The sequence below is a fragment of the Zonotrichia albicollis genome, chromosome 1 (assembly GCF_047830755.1).
Source record: "Zonotrichia albicollis isolate bZonAlb1 chromosome 1, bZonAlb1.hap1, whole genome shotgun sequence".
NCBI lineage: Eukaryota > Metazoa > Chordata > Aves > Passeriformes > Passerellidae > Zonotrichia > Zonotrichia albicollis.
In genome coordinates, this window is record NC_133819.1 from 45,483,962 (window position 1) to 45,505,290 (window position 21,329).

Here is a 21,329-nt window from a genome sequence, read left to right on the forward strand (position 1 = left end):
CTTCCCTGGGAGCTTCTTCCAGTGCCCAGCCACCCTTCCTGTGAATAATCTTTTCTTAATGTCCAATCTTCCCCTGATGCAGCTCCATTCCATTTCCTCCTGTCTTATTGATGGTGACTAGAGAGAGATCAGCATCTTGCCTCTGCTGCCTCACTTGAGGTAGTCATAGACTGTGGTGACATCTCCCCTCAGCCTTTTCTCCTCCAAGCTGAACAAGCTAGGTGACCTCATCTGCTCCTTGTAGATCTTATCTTGAGACCTTGCACCACCTTACTTAAAAATGCGGGTGTTAAAGTGGTAGGTGCTGCTACCTAGCTCTTATCCCCATAAGCCTCTCCTGTTGAAAAGCAAGCTGAGTTAACATTCAGGTAATGCAGTCAAACCTCATATCACTGCAGCTGGCTCAGAGATAGAGGCAAGAGAAGCTCTTTGGCAAGATTTTATTCCAGCAGAGTAACACAGTAGGTGAAGGGCAAACCCTGGGAAAGAGAGTGAACCCTGTGGAGCAGTCAGTTTATAAAGGGGAAGGGAGCAGAGCTAAGGGCTGGACAGAGGGGCCTGGCCTCCAGGGATGCTAAGCCAGTGACAGGGGAAGGAGAAACCAGAGGAAGTTGTGACATCAAGTCACTGGGAGAGTCTGTTTTTCCCTTTGGGAGGTCTAACTCTATGGTAGGTAATGTTTCCCGGGCTGAGGGCTTGGGGATTGACCAAAGGGAGAGTGTTCATGGGCTGCTGCACTTAGTCACCCTTCTCTGGACACACACTAATAGTTTGATGTCCTCTTGCAATGTAGTGCCCTAACCTGCCCCCAGCACTTGAGTTGAGCCTGCCCCAGTGCACAGCAGGGCAGGACAATCCCTTCCCTTGCCTGGCTGGTGATGCCCCCCAGGACACACTGAGTCCTTCTGGCTGCCAGGGCACTGCTGACTCATGTTCAACTTGCCATTAACCAGGACCCCCCAGGTCCTTTTCCATAGCACTGGTCTCTGGCCCTTTTTTCCCCAGTGATAAGGTCAACAAAAGTTCTCTTTTGCAGAGGCATTTTCCTGCCAACAATGGAAGAAACATTTTGCTTTTTCAATATCATTTCAATATCATGATGTATGCTAGACTTTCAGCATTTGCTACAACCACAGAGCTTAAGAGTTTTCTGTGCTGCAGTCAGTCTATGGCAGCAATTCATGAAGATATCTCCACCTAACTCTGAGCTAACAGCTGCCAGCTTTAAACAGAGCTGGATTTACTTTCCATCCATCACATTGCGATAATTATTGTTGTTGGGTTTTGATACTGGTTTTCTTGAATTCAGCTGAATTTCAGTTGAATTTCAGCCTTTCTTGTAGAGTTGCTTGAGTTAAATAATTTTGTCTGTCTTTAATGTAACTTTCTTTTTGAAGTAGTTAAATGTGTATTTGTTACAAATATTTTAGAACAGGTTAATGAAAAAACTGAAAACTTGAAGTACATGATTTTTGGGATGAAAAATAGGCTTGTTGACAGAGTAGTGAGAGAACTGAGAGAACTGCTTCCTATTCCTGCTGCTGATCCACATTTATTCTTAACTCTGGGAAAATTGTATAACCCCTCTTTTTCACCATATTCTTGTTATGCTTCTATCCTTTGGGTTTCCAATGAACACCTTTACTCTGAGAAAACTCAGCAATTGGTTCTCATCATTCTGAAACTAAGCTTGTTTAAGGTCCCAGCTGGACCTTATTAAAACAAAATTCTCAAATTATTTTTTTCTTACAGTATGGTAATGTCTAAACTATAAATGTACATCACAAGAATGTAGGGAAGATGAATTCATTAAATTTAGAATGTATTCAGGTTTTTTTATGAGAAACACTAAGTAAATATGGGCAGCTTATTTTATGGCTGTGTGTCTGTAAATCTATCCCTAGTAAGATTGCTGATGGAGAAAATGAGAGGAAGCAGAGCCATCCTTTAAATAATTTTAATAGTATAAATTGATAGTCTGCATAATAAAATGGGTATTAAAAAAAGAAGTATTGATAAAGCATATCCTTCTATCATTCTTATCTGCAAAATTACTTTGAACCAGTGCTCCTGTTAGGGGAGGGAATAAGATTTTTTACTAAATCACCTGGAGCTCCACTTCAGAGAAAAATTGAGTACACAGCATTTGTGACAACATTATGTTCTTGTACAGGAAGAAAATTCAGCTATTTACATCTTAAAAGAATTGCTTTCTAATGCTAGACACTAATATTTTAGTGTGTATGCTGCCCAGCTATTTTTTCTATTTTATATGCAGTGCCATGGGACATAAGAGAACTATTGTATAAACAATAGTCTTATGTATTTGTTAGTAGTTCTTTATTTATCCTGTCCTAAAAGTTGAAAATTGTACAGATATTAAATAGGAATCTGAAAGACTGTAGCAAGATTTTAAAGCTAGCTTTAACATAGTGGGTAAGAAAATCACAAACAGGTAGTGAAGTGCATAGGTATCTGTACTTTGCAAAAATAGTGACCATGATTACTGCTGATAGTAGAACACATCTGAGTTTTGTGCTGCTGTGGCTGTTTTCCATTTCTTTGATCCCGGTCTTCATGTTATATATTACTGGTCTTCAATAAGCAGCCAAACATACTGGTTTTGTGAAGGTGGGTTTTTTTCATAAATGTTTCTGCAGTAGTCCAGAGTAGATAGTTGTGTATTATGGTATAATATCTTACATGCTGTCTTTTGAAAGAAAATATATTCACAATTTCAAAGAAAAACCTGTTACAAAGTCATGATCTCTGTTGTTCCTTGCATGGCAGACCCATATATTTATCACATCATTGCTCTGACCATCCCAAGAACATTCCACAGTGTTGCTCTAAAGTGACCTAGACTCAGCTGGGATCTCTGGTCTTTTTGCATCTTTTCTTGATTGGGACAAACAAGGTGCTGCAGGGATGTATGGTGATGATGCAGTTTAAGCTCTGTTCAAAGCAATTAATGAGTAACTATAACTCTAATATTCATCCAGAGTTATGGTATGAAATACAGAATGATCCCTTCAGGGATGATTTAAGATCCAACACAACAGTTGTTTTACAGGTCTCTGCGCCTACAAAGGGTAGAACTTCTGCTTGTTACTATGTGCTGGCCCTTGGCTGTTGCTCAAAATCCACGAGCTTTGTCCTGTATTGAGGGGATTGCCTGTTGTCCTTTGAACCTTGCTGGATGCTGGTAGTTGGCACTTCCCTTAAACCAATTACAAATGTGGTAATGGTGGTTGTTTGAACAACTCTTAAAAGTTAGTTTTTCTTGGAAGGCTAAAATTGTTTGTAATATCTGGTTTTCAAATAGTGTGTCCAAATACTGTTCATATTGTAAAAGATGTAACAGTGCTTACCCTGAACCTTTGACATCTTGGAGCAAGCCCACCCTTGTGGGGGCCTGAATATATGTATTGTTATAACAGCAATAAGAATACAACAACTGAAATGTAGTGAGAGTCCTATGGATTAGATAAGTGGATCCTAGCTATTCCAAACGAGCTACAGCTGCAAAGTTCTTAGTTGGGCAGCAGCTGTAGCTTGTGAAGGTAGCTGGAATAAAAAGGGGTGGGTCGAGAGTCCAGGAGGAGCCCCTGAGGAGCTAAGAAGAACTGCACTACAGAGAACGGAGAAGAGCCCCCAGCAGAGAGGCAAGAACAACACTGCAGTGAAGATTACAACACATCCTGATGATCAGGGGGTCTGGAGCACATGGGACACAGAGGATGAGAGAACAAGCTTCATACAACCTTTTCAAAGAAATCTTGGGGGGATCTTTTTCCTGCCTGTAGCTGCCTTGTGGGACAGTGCAGAGAAGATGCAGCCAGACTTGACTCAGCAGTGCACAGTGGAGGGATGACAGGATGAATACAAGCTAGAAGATTGGAAATTCCAACTTGATATAGAAAGAAACTTTTTTCTGTGGGGTGGGTGGTCAAAGACTGGAATGAGAGGTGAGAGAAGTTGTAATATCTCCATCCTTGGAGACTCTGTGCAGACTGAGCCAAGCAGCCAGCTAGACTGGAGAGCTCCAGAGGCACCTTCAGACATATGTTTTTTCTGTGATTTGATTGTCCCAGTCCTGTACACTTTCCTAAAAATCAACCAACTGGAAAAAAAATTACCCCACAGGTTATGTCCTAGCATTGTAGCTGCCATATACTGAGCCTTATTGAACTTAGACATTAACTCCTCTAGACCAGGATCTGGGTCAGTAGTCTTTCAGGTGATTTTGGGTTTCTGAGCTCTTCATCTTTCCTGCTTCCCAATAACTTGCATGGTTTGACCTTTAAGTAAGCAAAGAGGATGGACTGAAATGGCAATGCTTATTCAGCTAGTTTGGCTCCCCTCCCATTTCTTCTTTATCTGAGCCATACTGCATGAGGGTGGTGTTTTATGAACCAAATCCAAGGCAGACTGTAGGTCAGGGTTAAATGAATGGGTGTATAAAGTCACTGAGTGTTTCTGCCAACTTGTTTTATCTCTCAATACACTTGGACATTTATGCAAGGTTACCTGAAGTATGAGTTTTGTGGTGTTTTAACAGTGTTTTAAACAGGGTTTTTTTCAATTTTGGGATTGACTAGTTTAAAAATTACTGTAGAGAACTTTTCCTAGTGATTATATTTTTACTTACAAACAGTGCAGTTCTGACCTTTAAGGGAACATGCTAACTTCAGCTTTCCACATGACAGCTAAAGCTGATGATATTAGATTTTATTTATTGGAAAACAAGTTTACTTAAATGTTAACTAAGACTTTTTTTTTTAACTCTATGAGCTTTAGGACAGTTAAAATTTGTAGAATATTTGAATTATGTAGTAAGAAGACTTTTATAGTATTTACGTGAAGAATGATATGTGAAAAATCTCCCAGACTTCTAAAAGTATGGAAAATACATAACTTTTTGCACTGATAGGGAAATAAAAGAAAAAATTATTTGTCACTTTATATTGATAGAAAACTTTAATAAAAATTCTTCAGTCATTCATTTTATACTACTTTGTTCTGTCTGGCCCCTTCTATCAGGAATGATTCTGTTATTGTTCTCCCAGTCCAGCCTGAGGGAAGAGTTTATAACCTTTTTCCATGCTCACTGAACATTTTATCAGGAATTTCATTTTAGATGACAGATCTGTCAGTCTTAGGAACTAAAGGCAGAAGGGTATTGAGCTTATGTTCCGTAGTGATGGATTTCACCAAGAGCACCATGAGTGAGAGTTCTGGACTGACCATCACTACAGACAGCCCTAAGGCTTGGATAGAAACACAATTAGTGCTCATGTTCTCTCCCTCTCATTTTTTCAGCTAACACAGTCTTTTAAGAACTTACGAAGTTCACAATGCAGAGATTCTAAAGCAGAGTTTTCTCCCTCTTAAACAGTATCTGGTTTGGTTGGTTTTGGTTAGCGTTTTTTTGTAGTCATAAACCTGTTCAGCATTGACATATTGTTTTATCACACTTGATTTGTGCCTTTTTTGATAGAAGTTTTGTGAATAACCTCCAGGATCTTGTGATTTTTATGTAATTAAAATCCTCTCAAGTTTTTTTTGGCACCTAATACTGTTTACTTTCAGTTTCATTTGCACCCCTTTTCAAAGCAGATATGAAACCTGTATGTGTTCTGAAGTATTGCATGATGTGAGACTGCTGTCTAGGGTCACAGCTCTATAAGCTCTATCTTGCAGTCATGCAAGATGTGTTGCCATTATCACTCAGGAATGAGATATTGTAGTTAGATGAAAACACAGTCTAATAAAAACATCTGTTTAATCCTTTGTCCTGGGTCTGGAAAACACACTAAATCTAAGATGAAGTATTGCAACGGTAGGCAGAGAAACATCGTGTGTGCTATTCCATGTGTGGATTTTGGGTTCCCCATCTCAAAATGTTTACACTAGAACTGCAAATAGTTTAAAGAAAAAAAAAAAACAGAGATGGTTAAAGGTCTGGAATGGCTACTGTGAAAGAGATTATCTGTTGTAGTGTGTTGTTAAGTTTCTTGTGTTATTCCCCCAATTTATGTATTGTTCTCCCCTATTATGTGTAAAATGGTTTCGTTCCCCCAGTTTTTCCCGCCACTGCTAGCCTGTCAGCTAAGTTGCTATAGTAACTGCTATTCATAGTTGCCGATGTGTAATTGCTCCTCCCCTGGTTTCCCTTATAAGTGAAAGTTGTTTCCTCCCTAGGTCCAGTCAATCACCCCCTTTCTCCTCCCAGGTTTCGAGAACCTTCTCCTCTCTGGAGATGGTGGTTGGCTGGGGTCCCAGGACACCTCCTTTACCTTTTGATTATTGGTCTCCATGGAGTGTCAGTTCTGTGAAGTTCATCCCCTCACCTTTCCTGATTGTTTCCGCCTGTACCCACCCCCCTCCTTTATAATCTTGTTTCACCCCCTATGAAATAACTTTTTCCCGGTTGGTTTCCCCGTGTTTGGATCCTGCAACACCTTCAATAAACCGATGTTTATCCCCCGGGAAATGGTCAGCTCCGTTCCTCTCCAATACCAGCGGTGTGAGCCAGTCCGCAGCCAGCACAGCCCGAGGCCATCAGACGCCGAAGGGTGCTGGCCAGGAATTGCAGAGGGGCGTCGGCCTTTCGCCCTCAGCTAATCGGACTCTAAACTTCGGGCCACATATGCCCCCCTTTGCAATTATCCTTCTGTATGCTTTCATCTGAAGGATAGTTGATATATTTGTGCCAGAGTCAGGTGAATAGGGAACAGTATTGCTGCTCACTGTCTCCACTCACACAAGATCTGTATTATAAGAACTAAAGAAAACTTGAAGTTGGGATCTGAAAAATTGACTAAAGGTCAGTTTCTTTTTCCTGTAGCGTTATGGTCAGCTTTCAGCTCTGCTCCATGGCATCCTCAGTTTACTTGAATTAAAAAATAGACTGGACAAATTAATGGACCAAAAAATCCATTGAGAGTTGTTACATGTATAAACTGCATCTGGTTCGAAGTCCTTGGGCTGTCAGTTCCTGGAGGCTAAGGAAAGTGTTCAGTATACCTGTCATGTAGGGCTTCTTCTGTTTTTGAGTGTTTTAGATATGTTGTTAGGGTAGGTAGACCTTCTATTTGAACTGAGTCAGATTCTGCTTTATATGCTAAAAATTAATGCATGGGAACCTTTCTGTATTGCACTATTTTAGTTACTAGCTGCAGAAATGTGTCTTTAAACTCCCTTTTTTTTATTTGAGAAACCAGTTTAATTTTTTATGACTTAAAAAGATTGACTTGTTTTCTGAAGCAAGTTGTTTCTTAGAGAAATTAGCTAGTTAAAAATACACAGCTTTGAGTTATGAGGTTAATTTTCAGTCTGTGCTGTTTATTTGGCTGGCTGTGGAGTTAAAAATTAATACTAATTTGTGGAATTCACAAAGGAGTTTGGATTTTCTTTAAGAATTAATACTTAGCCATTGTTTATGAACAAGTTTCAGAGTTGTCAATGTTTAATGTAGCACATTTTTACAGAATTTTTATTACATCAAAACATCATTCAGTCATTATAATTAGACAATTTTCCCACTTAGGGAAAAATATTTGGGAGGTGGTTTGGGATGGGTAAAGAGATAATTGTGCTCTTTTTTTAATTAGAGATTTAACTGGCGGCATCATCTTCAGAATCCATCTTACTTCTGTCACACCCCTTTCCTCCGAAAGTTGTAGCATTTGCTGCCTTTCTCCTACATTTTAATTTAAGAAATGCAACTAAAGCAGTTAATCTTCTAGATTGATGACTGGTTCTGCTGTGAATAAGATTAAACAAATTAAGTTCTTTATCTTTCGTTGTTCATCCTACTCTACTTTTATCAGTAACTGATAAATCTCACCTCCCATTCTTTAAGCTTTTTTACTATTCTCACAGTCTTACAGTGCCCACACCTTGGACACATTTCATTTTGTTTATTTAGTTCTTTTCCCAAAGTCAGATTGTAATTTTGTAATATTCATATATATATAATATGTATGCATGGGTGTGATAAATAAAATGTCCATATATATACATGTGTGTGTGACAATCTCAAATTATTTCTGTTAACAATCTCAAAGTCTTTGTGACCATTGTAAGTGTTCTTCATACTGTATTGTGGGATGTAAAAAAGAAGAAATGTGCCTAGTCCCAAGAGTTCTGTGGCAGTTGATTGTGAGCAGCAGAAGAGGGAGCAGGAGAACAGCCTGGGGAAGCTGGCAGGGCTGCTTTGTCTGTAATTGCTGGCTGGAGTGCAGCCCTGCAGCATTCCCTCACTCCCACTGCGCCCCTGGATCACGGCTGGAGCTGAAGGGCACGTGGAGACCTATGGAAGAGGATGGGCTGGAGGAGCATGATGCAAACGTGTGAAAGGCAGATGCTGCAAAAAGATTATTCTTAATGTGAGACTTCACAAGTCTAGTGCCAAAGTGTGTCCTCTATGACCTTTAACTAGCAAGTTATAGGGAGAAATAATGACCTTACCATAGTTTCTTTGAATTTTATGAAAAATTTTAAATGGGTGATGCAAAAAGGAATTACCATCAATGGTCACCCAAGGAGATTAATGTCTACATTTAAAAATTAATTTATTTTTGCTGTAGAAGCAATATTAATGCAAAATCTCACTTCTTCCACACTTCATGTTTGTCAGGCTGATTAAGAGCAAATTGCTAATAAATTGTTCCTGCTAATGTAAATGTCAAGGCAAAGAGAAGGCATTTAAGGAAAAATATATATTGAAGTAAATCTGGAATGCATGTTTTTCAGAGTAAGATTTATTGATCTTGTGACCAGAATTTTACTGTGGCATTATCACAGTTCTGTCAAACAGCTGAGGTACATCTCTTAATCTCATCTAAATAAATATTGGCATAGGAATGTGGCAGTTGCTGACTGTACCTTTATTGACCAGCTGCATTCTGATGAGTAAGGTACTGAGCTATTGTGTGCTTCACAATAGAGTTTGTAAAAGAATATTGAATGTCTGTGAATGGTTTTTGGCTGGCAGAGGTTTCCGCATTATGCATCTGAACTCTGATCATCTATCTAGAAATTTGTCTGGTTTGGCCTCAGTCATGTATTCTTTATGCATTCCTTGTGGTAATGTTTTCCTGAAGAGTTTGTATTGCATGGTGATAATTAGATTTTAGAATGTCAGTCTTCCACAAAGCAAAACAATTTAAATCTTAATATTCTACTTTTTACTTTGTTTTTACCTGTAGCCATTTACTCATTGTAGTAAATGTTTAGGTTTGAAATATATTTTGTTTTGTAAACAGTTTTATAGGCAAGCTTAAAAATCATTACTTTGCTAAGGTAGATTCATTAGCCATGTGTATGCAAAAAGATTAAGCCTACCATGAGGCAATCTTAGTTTACCCACTGTAACTTTCTAATTGCAATTATAATAGAGCATCATTTCAAAGACTCAGCTGAAATTTTGGTAATTTTTTTCTTTCAGATTTCTTTTGAATCCCCTGTTTATATTACAGGGTTCAGTTTCTGCCCATTGGATGTTTTGATCAAGTATTTCTTACTGTTCCTATGGGTACAGGAAGCAAAGTTGTGCCCTACAACTCCTTTTCTTTCTCTTTTATATACTGGGTTCCTTTCAAAATCCTGACTACCAAATAAGATAATAACCTGTTCAGACATTATGATGCTAAATATGGTGACTGACAGTTTACATTCTGCAGTTTAGCTGGGGGCCCCAAATTGATCCCTGTGGCAGATACTTAAGCACTGTTTGGTGGGTGACATTGCTTTTAATTTTCTGTTGCTGTCATGTTATTTGATATGAAGTTTAGTAATAATTAAGGCCTTTACAAAGGAAAAACAGATTTCTTTCAGTTACTTATTGGAGTGAAGTGCAATATTTCTCCTTGGTGCATATTTCATTCGTTTGACTAAAGCAGAAAGGATGTGTATGAGGGCTGATAGCTCCTTTCACTGCTGCAGAGAGCCAGGGATTATTCTGTAAACAATCCATTTCTGACTGTATATTCTCAAGTTCTACATTTGCTTGCCCTGTGTCAAGTTCTGGAGCAGGATTTAAATTCCCTGCACGTAGTTATCTTTAGGGCTCACATCTGGATGGCTCTGCAGGAGCATATTGCTGAAAGCAAACAGACCAGCAGTTCTGATGGTAACAATGGAGTCTGAGAAAATACTGCATGCATGTATAAGGTTCCATTAAAAAGCAGGGAGTGAGAGGGATATCTAATGCAGTCCATTTAATGCAGAACTCTCCAGAGAGTGAAGTGGGGATTATGCCTGCCCCTGTGCTTTTTAAAGACTAGTATAGAGGATGCTTGTTGGGTGAATGGTAGCTCCATAACAGACGCTCTGATGCTCATGGATACATTTCTAATTATATCTTAATGATCTCAGCCACAAATAGGAAAACAAAAATCTTTGTCTCCCTGAGTGGTTACCTTAGTGGCTGCAGGATTGGCAAGGTTTAGATTTTCCATCTCCTCTCACTAATCCCAGGGGGCTTCATTGTGAGAAATGAGACTTGTTTATGATGGTGAATTAGATTGCTGTAAAAGGTTATTTCAACAGACAGTTGGGAAATCATAATAGAATAATTTAGTAAAAATGGGAGCTAAAGTATGCTTAATGAAACATGATTAGATTTAATTTTCTTGCTATTTCAATCATTAAAGGTACATTATGCTTTTTCAGACCTCATTTGGGCTCTTTGCCATGGACCCACTCTTAGTAACAGACTGAAACTTGCATGTTCCATTAGGATATGAAAATGGCTAATGATACTCTAGTCTCCTCTCCCTGGCTTTTGTAAAATTTCTGTTACCAGCTTTTCAGATATATTTTAGCTGTTTTCCTCTTTGATCCTTTTGTTCCCTCACATCTATTGTACACATTTTTCAGTATGAATAACTGTTCAGGGAGTATAGATTGAATGGAATGAAGTAAAAGACTAATATAGCTACCTAATAATTGTGAGGTGGCCTTTTATGAGTAATTAAAAATGTTAATTTAGTTATTACTAAGATTCTGTGTTCTAACAAAGTTCATATTTTAATTTCTTCATATAAAATATGTTTCTATGCTGTCTTAATCCAGTGGTACAATTCTTTGGGGTTTTGTGGGCTTTTTTTTGTTTTTTGGGGCAGTTTTTAGTTGGGTTTTGGGTTTTTTTATTATTTTTCTTTATTCTTTCTTTTTACAGTGCAATGCCACATTGTGTGCCACCACATATGGGCTAAATTTCTGTCTAGCCTCTAGTGTTATTAAATTTAGTTCTCAATGATATTTTATGACTCTCCCATAGCATCAAAATGCTACTTTGATCTAAAAAAATCCAGCTCCTTTTCAGGCTATCAATTCATATGAGAATAAATCTGTTCTTTGCTGGTAGACGACTTGGGTAGGGCAGCAGAACCTAACCACTGATCAGCTCAGTGGGTAAGAGCACCAAGGCTGTGGGGCTGAACCCTATATGGGCCATTTGCTTCAGAGTTGAACCCAAAGATCCTTGTGGGTCTTTTTTACCTCTGAATGTTCTGTGATTCTGTGATCATGGCCCATTTCTTTTCAGGATTCCAGTCTGTTGTTTGGGGGAGGAAATATAGGGGTTATTTCAGGATTTCATTATGTTATTCCACGTTGGATGCATGTTTCACTGAGAAAGGCTTCTTTTGTTCAGGATGAATTTTCTGCCCACAGTTGAATGGGAGGTAGAGGAGGAAGGCAGATTTCAGGGTAGCCAGTGGCATGCCAATCAGGAATACTTTAGGGGAAGGGCCCATGTGCAGATTCAAGTTCAAAATCATCCTAGAGGAAATGGGCGACTCTGGGTTTCTGAAGCTTAAAATAAATATTTTGACTACTAAGCAAGATGTTTTATCAACATCTTTCACCATCTCCCACTGAAGTTGCTTCAGTTTGTATATATTAACTTTTCCTTGTCACAGAGCCTACTGATGATCTGGACTTTCAGTAAAAATGAGTGGAAATGAAAGAACTGAAGTCCTCTACATTTCTTGTAAGATAGCAAACTACTGTGGGATACAGGTGGTGTGATAACCTAGTGAGTGTGTCAGTGCACACTGGGAATGTTTGTTTGAAGTCTTAAATATTTAAGGAAATTGAAAGTCTAGCTCCATTCTGAAACAGCACAGAATCTCAAGTCATTGATTTTTCAGCATTGCTAGAATAGTTTAATTTGAATTTTGTGTGTCATAGTTGAAATACTTTATAAGAAAACAAATGTGTATGTTCATGTGTCTGTATATACATATTTAATGGATATTAAATATGTATATATTTAATATGTATATATGATATCCTTATAAAGCAATAGATATAAGTTCCCTCATAATCATTTAGTGCCTGTTTACCACTGAAATGAAGGTATATGAAGGACAAAAAACCTTCACTCTTTAGAGGGTTGAAGGCACTTTGTTACGCTCTGAAGGCACTGGAATCTCCTGTGTTTCCTGGCAATAATTGCCTTAACAGTGAGGAAAATCAGGAAGTTTTGAATTGAACCTATGCCCTACATATTGATGACTGAAATATATCTCTGTCATTAAGTGGAATCTATTTTAACGAACTATAGCAATTTTCAAACCTGTATTCCTAAAGTTGATTTCTTGAATCAGTATGTGGTTATTTAAATAGAAATGACTTAGGGAAAGATGGGGTGAGGCCGTGAAGAGAACTATTATAAATTATTTGAAGATTACCCTGGAAAGATGTGCAAAAAGAAAAATGCTGTTCAATATATTCTTAATAATTGTAATAACAGAATGCAGTGTAACTTCCTCTGTCTTTGAGAAAGATGTAGAGCTTGCTTAGGAGAGCCTCCTATTTTGCTGAACTTAGCCATTTCTGATTCTGTCTTTGAACCATCTGTTAATCTCTGATGAAAATGGAATAAATTAAATATGATATCATATTTAGCAGCAAGAGGTATACTTTTTTCAAGTCATAGCATCTGATACTGTTTTGCAAATGCTTATGAGAAGCAGAATTGGTTTCCTTTCCTTATGTTCTTCTAGATGTGAGTTAAGCTTTTTAATTGTAAGTTGTGTCATTGCTCTTCTTTGCAATATAAGAATTGACTTTGGAACAGATGAGAGTAAGAGTTTTCAGAAGTAGTGCTTGGTTTGTGCCAGGCAAGTGCACAGAGTGCTTCATGGAGTATCAGTGGGGTATTAGGTGACCCTGTAGTGCTGAGTGGCTGTAAATTTTTCAAGCTGTCTACTGTCTGGTGCTATTGAGACTGCCACTATGGGAGCAAGACTCAGGCTAGTCCTAAATTAATTTTGCTATATTCTTGTTTATTTTCTCAGTGAAGCTATTACTATTTTTTGTCTTAATTTAATATTCTGAGTGGTAAGAACTAAATCAAAGAACCATAGAATAGTTTGGGTTGGAAGGAATCTTTAACTATCATCTGGTTCCTAGGAAGGGATGCCCTGGACAGGGATGTCATTCACTGGACCAGTTTGCTCAAAGCCCTGTCCAGCCAGGCCTGGAACAGTTAGAGGGATGAGGCATCTATAACTTTTCTAGGAAGCCTGTGCCAGTGTCTCAGCACCCTTGCTGCAAATAATTTCTTCCTTATATGCAATCTATATCTATTCTCTTTTACTTAAATCCCATCTTAAATTCACAATAATAATAATCTGTTAGGACATAAAAATTAATTATAAAGCTCATATTGCAAGTGTATTTTGAGTAATAATAATTACTATTTTTGCTATTCTTTTTAGCTGTCATTTCTTTCTCCATCAGTTCTCTTTCAGATGCTGTTCTGTGGCCTAGCATCATCAGTCTGTTGCTGGCTAAGGGAGCAGCTGTCTTTCAATATCAGTGAATTCCAGTGGCTGGAAGATATTAAGATATTAATTCCTGTGACTGACATTGCATTATGCTGTTAGTATTTTATAGAGATAAAATGGGGCTGTCACTTCAAAAGTAAATTTCTGAAATGTATGTACTTGAAATATGACCTATTAAAGTGAACTTTGTGTTCACTTTTTCTAAGGTCACAGGTAGAGATAAAATAAGAATTAAATGCAAAGCAAGAAGAAAACAAATAAAAAAATAAAAATCACAATGTAATGAAAAAATGCTATTTCTGTCCCAGACCAACATAACCAAGATACATATGCTGTCTTTGGTTGTGGTGCCGCAGGCATAGCTAATATAAAAGCAAACTCTGTAGAGTCTGGAAACTGCAGCAATATCTTGGAAAAATTTAAGCAAGGAGAAAGTATTGTCATTTAACCTTGAAATTCTCTCTAGTCTCTAGATTAATTTACTTGTTCTTTTTAATTTTTCATCTTGACTACATCCTGTTCCTTCTGGTGAACAGTAATAAAGCAAAATTATGTTAATCATGCACAGAATTTAATTAGGGAATGGGGTTGGTGGCTTGTTTGTTGGACACCAAGTTAAGCTATCAGTGGTTTGTATGTCTGCGGGAGATTTTTGGATAACAGTAAATTTCCTTCCTGTTGTGTCTGAAAGAGTGTTTCTAGTATTTACATAGAAAAAGAAACTGTACTTCCTTTTGCTATCTTTTTTTATTATCATTGTTTTTTCCAGTTGAGAAGTTCTCTGGCTGTGAACACAAACTGCTCTTTCCAAATGTACAAACATGACTCTTAATACCAGACTCATTTCCTATTTCCTCTGAAAGTGATGAAACTTTTGATGGCTGTATAAGCACTGCCTTTTTTAGGCCTGGACTGTAAAAATACTTACGTTTGTAACCTGACATTAAGAGATATAGCAAATGCTTCAAGTCTTATTTAGCTTTTATTTGTGTATCAAATCCACTTACATTCAGGAGAGTTTTAATCACTCGGGGGCACACACAGATTTAGGACTACTCTGAATTCTAACCTTGCTCAACTATCACAGTTCAGTTCTGTTCAGACCACTGGATCCACTTCAGCTCCTTTTATTCTTGGAATTCATATCCATAGCCTGGCATAAGAAGAAAATACATTCATCTTCAAGTTCTTGAATAAATGCCAAGATAACACTGTGATGCATGGATATGAAAGTGTGTTTGTGTAATACACATACTGTTTATCAGGAACATTAACTGGAGATAGAATTGAGAATAAAGATTATATACCACTAATTTATGGAAGAAGAAACTTTATAGAGATAGTTTGCTCATAAACTCCATTCCTCTAGTTCACAAAGATAGTGTAACATACTAAAAATGTTTTTTGTTTTCTGGGTTTTCAAGTATTTAATAATGTGATTATGGTAAAGATTTATTCGTGCCCATGGTCCTTAATTAACTGATTAAAAAACCCCCAAACCAACAAACCCAACACATACATTAGTCTACTATACTTTTTTTTTCAGTGTTTAGTCATCTGGAAACAAAAATGCTAAAATGGAGGAGATACTCAATTCTGTAATCTTCTTCAGTGTCAGAAGGAAGGGACAAGACTAGTGATTTTAAAATTGTGGAAATTTAAGTGTTGAATCAATCATGAATTGTCTCATCCTGACCATGGATATTAATCACAGAAAAATCATGCCAAGTAAAATCTCCCTATAATATTTCTTTAGAGTACACATTAATTTCACTACTAAGCAAACAAACTTATTGTTTAAGAGATAATATTTATTGAATATAGCACCACAAAAAACCACTGTCGTCATTAATAGGCTTATTTAATAATTTTTTACACCTAATAAACACAGTGTTTTGCAATGTAGAGTTTTCATTTGCAGCAATCTATTCATGGCTTCTCTTGCCTTGACTGTGTAGTGTCCTAGTAGGAATATAGTTGGTGTATAGCATAATTGCTTGTCTGCCTAAGCCCAGGACAGAAATATGAAAGAAATGCCCTCTCTCTCATGGGATAATAATGCTGGCTGTGTTACTTTCCAGCATTTCTTCCAGTCTGTTCACTGAGGAATATTGTTAGTGCCCCCCTGTTTACTGCCATGTGGTTTGATGCCTTGGTATCAACTAACAGGTGTAGCTACTCTAGGAGTACCTTGAGTGGGGAAAGGCTGGAAGATGAGTTTCCTAGGACACTCATGCACACTAGGATGTGTACTTTGAGCTGAGTAGATTGATAGCTGGTAGAGCCTCGTTGTTGAGTATGCTTGTTTTCTAAATACATGTCTCTTGGGAACATACAAAATCTCTATGAACAGGTGTCTACAAATGAAATGTACACAGTGACTTAAAAAAAAAAATATAATTTCCTAATGTCTTTCAGATTACAATCAGCTACTTAAATAATCCCTAATATAAGTAATAATAGAAATTAAGCAACGATGTATTTTGAAGGTGCCAAATATAATCAGACTATACCATGATTCTAGCAACAGAAGATTCAGGGAACGTTTCCTTTTCATTTAACAGCCCTTCATTGTTTTCAAGTTTAATGTAACTTGATAAACTTGTTATCAGCTTTCTCTGTTGTAATTACGGATTGAGTAAGTGTGAGTGTGTGGGAAAAAACAATGTTCTTCAAACTAAATAGTATTTTGAGGGTAGAGCACATAAAGCAAGGCATATAGTCAAAAATATTTAACATGTAAATGTGTTTTTCCTGTCCCTTTTGGCGGCTTTAATATATCTCTCAATCCAACTAAATTGCAGTAGAGAAAAGCATCCTTTCCTCATTTAGACAGGTTCTATTTCCCTGTACTTCTTTGTCAGCCTGTGGCTTCTCATTCAGCATCTTTTTCACCAACACTGCTGGATTTTAAGCGAGTCTGAGTACAAAGAATAAAACATTCAATTTGAGATTAAGAGGGACAATGGATATTTTTCTCTATATCTTTTACTTCCTTGTAAAAGCTTAGCTTTTCCTCTGCTGGTTTTTTTTTTTTTTTTTTTTTGGTCAGGATTTTTTTTTCAGTTATGGAGAATGTCAGGAAAAGCTTTTCAATCCAGATCTCTCACCCCTCAGTAGGCAGCGGAAACTGAGTCACTATCAGTTTTTGCTTTTAAATACTGCTTTAGCAAGTAGTTAGCTATGGATATGGGAGCAGGTTCTTCTTAGGGAGAAGAGACAGAGACCCATTTCTTAACAGCTGATGGTGGATTAATGAACAGAGTATAAGAGACTTCTTTCCTTGTGGTGACAAAGTGTCTTTTGCATCAAAGCAAAATCCAAGCAGAAAAAAAAATGTCCACTGATTGTTATCTGTCATTCTGAGTTCTTGAAGAAGTAGATTTTCATGAATGCTGGAAATTCAAGTCTGATAAGTGAATATTTTGGTATGGTAGCTTTTGGCATAATGTTTGAATGCAGCTCCCAAGTGAGTTTGCAGTTCAAATGCTTCACAACTACTTGAGACTTTCCATAGCATCTCCAGACTTGAGTCCAAATATGAAGTTACTGCTGTGTTAGTATCTGTTGAATGAAATGAAACTTGTAGGGTTTCATTGCTTCAGAGCATATCGGCACAAATTCTTCCAGAATACTGGAATTCTCCAGAGTGAGATATCTGTATAGATTTTTTCCCATACTGTCTGTTCAGTTGTATGCAAATTTTTCTTTTTAGGAAACCTTAGTGTTAATCAGAATGAATAGCTTTAATCCTCAGAAAGGTAATTTGTTTAGCTACCGTTTTCTAGGTAATGGGGAAGTTTGTTTTTGTATGAAATTGAGTCTGAGCATCCTCTCTGTGAAGAAGCCTGACTCTGCTTGAGAGAGGAGCCTACTCAGACTCCCTCTGTTGACAGTAAAGAAAATTTTCCATGAGAGTTGAGTTCTTTCATTGAAGATTTTAGCAAAAGGATAAGCTTTGAGGTTTCATTGCTGCCAGAAATTTAGGTGCAATTTTGTAGAAAGAGGAAATGTTACTCTATTTTAAAAGCTGCTTCTGAATTGCTTTGCGATTCATCTGTAACAGTGAATGTAAGATTGTGAAATTTTGCACTGCCTCCTTCAATGGGTATTAGAACAAAATGTGAGACTAATTCTACTGTTTTCTGTTGGTTGATGCTTGACATTCTAGGTGTTTATTAATGATTTTCTTTCTCCTTAGTTAATGCTTCAAAATCACTACTTTTCCCCTATAATCAATTGACTTTTCCTAAGCACATATTGACTAAGAATGCAGATGCTCTTTTTTTTTTTTTTACTATTCCAGGAGGAATTTCTGTGAAAGCTCCAGGACTAAAAATCTTTGCATGTGAACTGAATATGTCACCATTGTGATACATCTGAAAAGTGTGATCATTCTAGAAATTGGTTGTCAGATTAGTTGCTCCTTTTTGTGTGACCATACTCAGAGGGAAATATTCAGAAATATTAGTTCTGGTAGAACTGTACTTTTGAAAAAGTCTGATTTTTGGAAAGCAGAGTCGCAAGAGATATGACTGTTCTTACTCCTGATTTAGATAATTAATAAGGAAAATAGGATTACCTTAATGTTAGAGATCCATATTATATGCTTTCAGTTTGTGCATATGAATGAACTGGTCTTATGAATCAAAGACCACAAAAATTAGAGATTAAAGTTAGAGATAAAATTAACCAAAGTTTCTAATTCTCTATTTCATAAAGTAATAGCAAATCAAAATATGCTAGATTGAAGGCAATCTTAAACTATGTTCCTGTAAATAGGTCCTTGTTAAGCATCAATGTTTTGGTTTATTTCATCTCAACTATACTGTGACAAAGAATCATTAGATAAGAATGGCATATTTTAATAACTTTATTTGAATATGGTTAATTTCTATAATTTTCTTCATTCAATGGATTTAGTGTATGAAAAATCAAGCCTCTATATCCTTACGTTCCCTTCCTTACCTAACTTGTGTTCATTGATCATGTATAAGCTTGAGAAGGAGAGTGTAAAGTTTAATCACTCTGATTATTTTGAATGAGCAGGAGTACTGTGGTATGTAGTGTAAGATTTGATTACAGCACATCTGTAAACGTAGCATTTAGGGCTTTCTCTTCTGGGTTCTTAGATACATAAGTAGCAGACATGTATGTGAAGTCTCCCAAATTGCAAACCTCTTATCACAAGTGCAATCTCCTTTATTATCTAAAATGTAATTAAAATACCGTAGTTTGCCTAGTACTATTCTAAGTTCTAATCCCCTTAGAGGAAGAGAAAAGGCAGCTTTAGCCATAGTGTCTTGCCAAGATTCCTACTCCATCTTTGCTAATTCACACCTTTTTACCTAACTGGTTTAAATAAATACCTCAACTGATTTCTTTTGTGAAAGTACAACCCTTCAAAATTAGAATGAAAAGTTTAATGGCCTAAATACAGTTGAGTCCATTAGAAAAGCTTGATTTATCTTCTGTGGTTTCTTTTTTTTTAATACTAGTATTTCCTTGTTATGCCCTTGGTATTTCATAGCTGTCCTTTTTAAGCACTGAAGCAATTATTTTTAAGAAGGCTGATTCTTCAGGGTCCAGTGCTTTCCTGCCTTTCATTCGCCGAAGCTGTACATTTTAATGAAGTTGTTTCATCTGTGTTGCCAAACACTAGAATTTTACTGCTTCAATTCTAATTATCTCTGCTGGCAAATGCTATGTTTTATTAAAGCTGTCAAGTGCACTGTTCATTACATGTCCACAGTCAGTGGTGCTGTGCACACAAATTAGATCAGCTTTACTCCTTGATAGATTATTAAGTTAAATATTTTTATATAAACCTCTAAAATTGAGTCTAACAGCAATCAGTGATGGCTTAGATAAGTAAAGCATACCTGTAGCTTCTTGGAACCTAGTATCTTGTCAAAACCCATCATGGAACATATGTTAAACCACTAGTAGTACAGCTGAGTATACCATTTGTATGATTATTTAATTCATTAAGATACCATTTTCCTTCCTCAAGATATCTACATTGCATCTTGAATTCTAATTTGTATGTATTTAGGGTAAGATAAGTTTTGTTATTTGTGCTTTGATATACGTAGAAAACATCAGTGCTGGTTGTTCAGCAGAGGATTGCAAAGCACAATTGATGTCCATTAAAAGCAAAAATGACTTCACTGAAATGTTACTAACCTGGTAAATGTGAAAGATTGTTATCATAAGCAACTAACAGCTTCTCTTCTAACTGCATATCTGAAAGGGGAATTTTACTAGAAGGTGTTTACTTCAAATATATGAAGCAGTAATAGAAATATTATATCTGCAGACAAAATACTTGAGTGAGATCTTGTTTTGACATCTGGGAATATTTTTTGCTTTTGTTATTTTATGTTTTTAGTGTATCTATCACTATCCTCAGTAGTGGAAATAGTAATTCTTGCTGTTTAATGTCTTGTTTTCTAGGCTTTCTTTAGGAGAAAATTATAAGATATTGTGATGATAGACTACCAGATAAACACTTTCTCTTTTGAAAATAATGTTTTTCTTATGTTTCAGATATCTGTAGGAAACTAAATTCAAATTTACTTTTAGTACTATGGCTTTATGGTGTCTGTTTCCTGTATTGGTTACCTTACCTTTGAGGAATCTGATGTTTATACTTTCCAACTTTGTTTTTGAATTTATCAGGCTGTATTTCAAACCTTCAGAGGAACAGATATTTATTATGTTCTTTATGGAAATCATAAATAACATCTCAAAATGCTATATAAACTAAATAGAATTTAAGAGCTCTTGGAGATATATATGTGCATATATATATAAATATATATATATGGCTTGGGTAAGAAACTAAAGTCCTTTAAAAGGCTGTGAGGCACTCTTCCTTGTCTCTTCTTATGATGTATTTTAGAGCACTTACTTGTGAATAGAAAATTCATATAATGTGATGTTGAATAGAAGTCTGTGTATGTTTATGTATTTAATTTTCTGTAAATGTATTATACTTTTTTATATATATTTTTTTTCCTGGTATTTGTAGGAAATAATGCATTTTATTTTTTCAGTGCAGAAACAGGAAGTATTCCTTTGACTGTATTCAAGAGCTGAAGTGATTTTTGCCATCTAAAATGCTTAACTTCAGACAAGTTTCATCATGTTCAACTTTAAATTTTTTTCAATTGTCAGACAGGAGGTGGACCCTAATAAATGATGTATTCTGTAGCAGTGAAGTAGTTGAGCAATACCAATATACTGAGAGATTTGATGGGAAAGGGATGCATGGAAGTTACCTAAGTGCATGTGGGAGACCTATGATGCATGAAACATGACAATTTTTTCTTAGTTGTTATTTTCACTTTGGATGTGTATATATATATATATTTGACTTTGAGTCTGAAAATTGGACAAAGTATTTCCTGAACCTTCTAGGAAGATTTGAAGAGTACTCAGGCTTATATTTAGATCTAAACTGAGATTTGTCAAGGCTTTTTCCTATTTTGGGTTCTTGGAAGTTTTCTTAGTTATTAC

At 36.6% G+C, this 21,329-nt stretch overlaps 1 protein-coding gene across 4 annotated transcripts in view; it reads left to right on the top strand.

Annotated features, from left to right (window-relative positions):
* The window catches only part of ULK4 (unc-51 like kinase 4), a 224,273-nt gene that overhangs the window by 113,927 nt on the left and 89,017 nt on the right, over nucleotides 1–21,329 (top strand). The gene's annotated exons all lie outside the window — the stretch shown is intronic.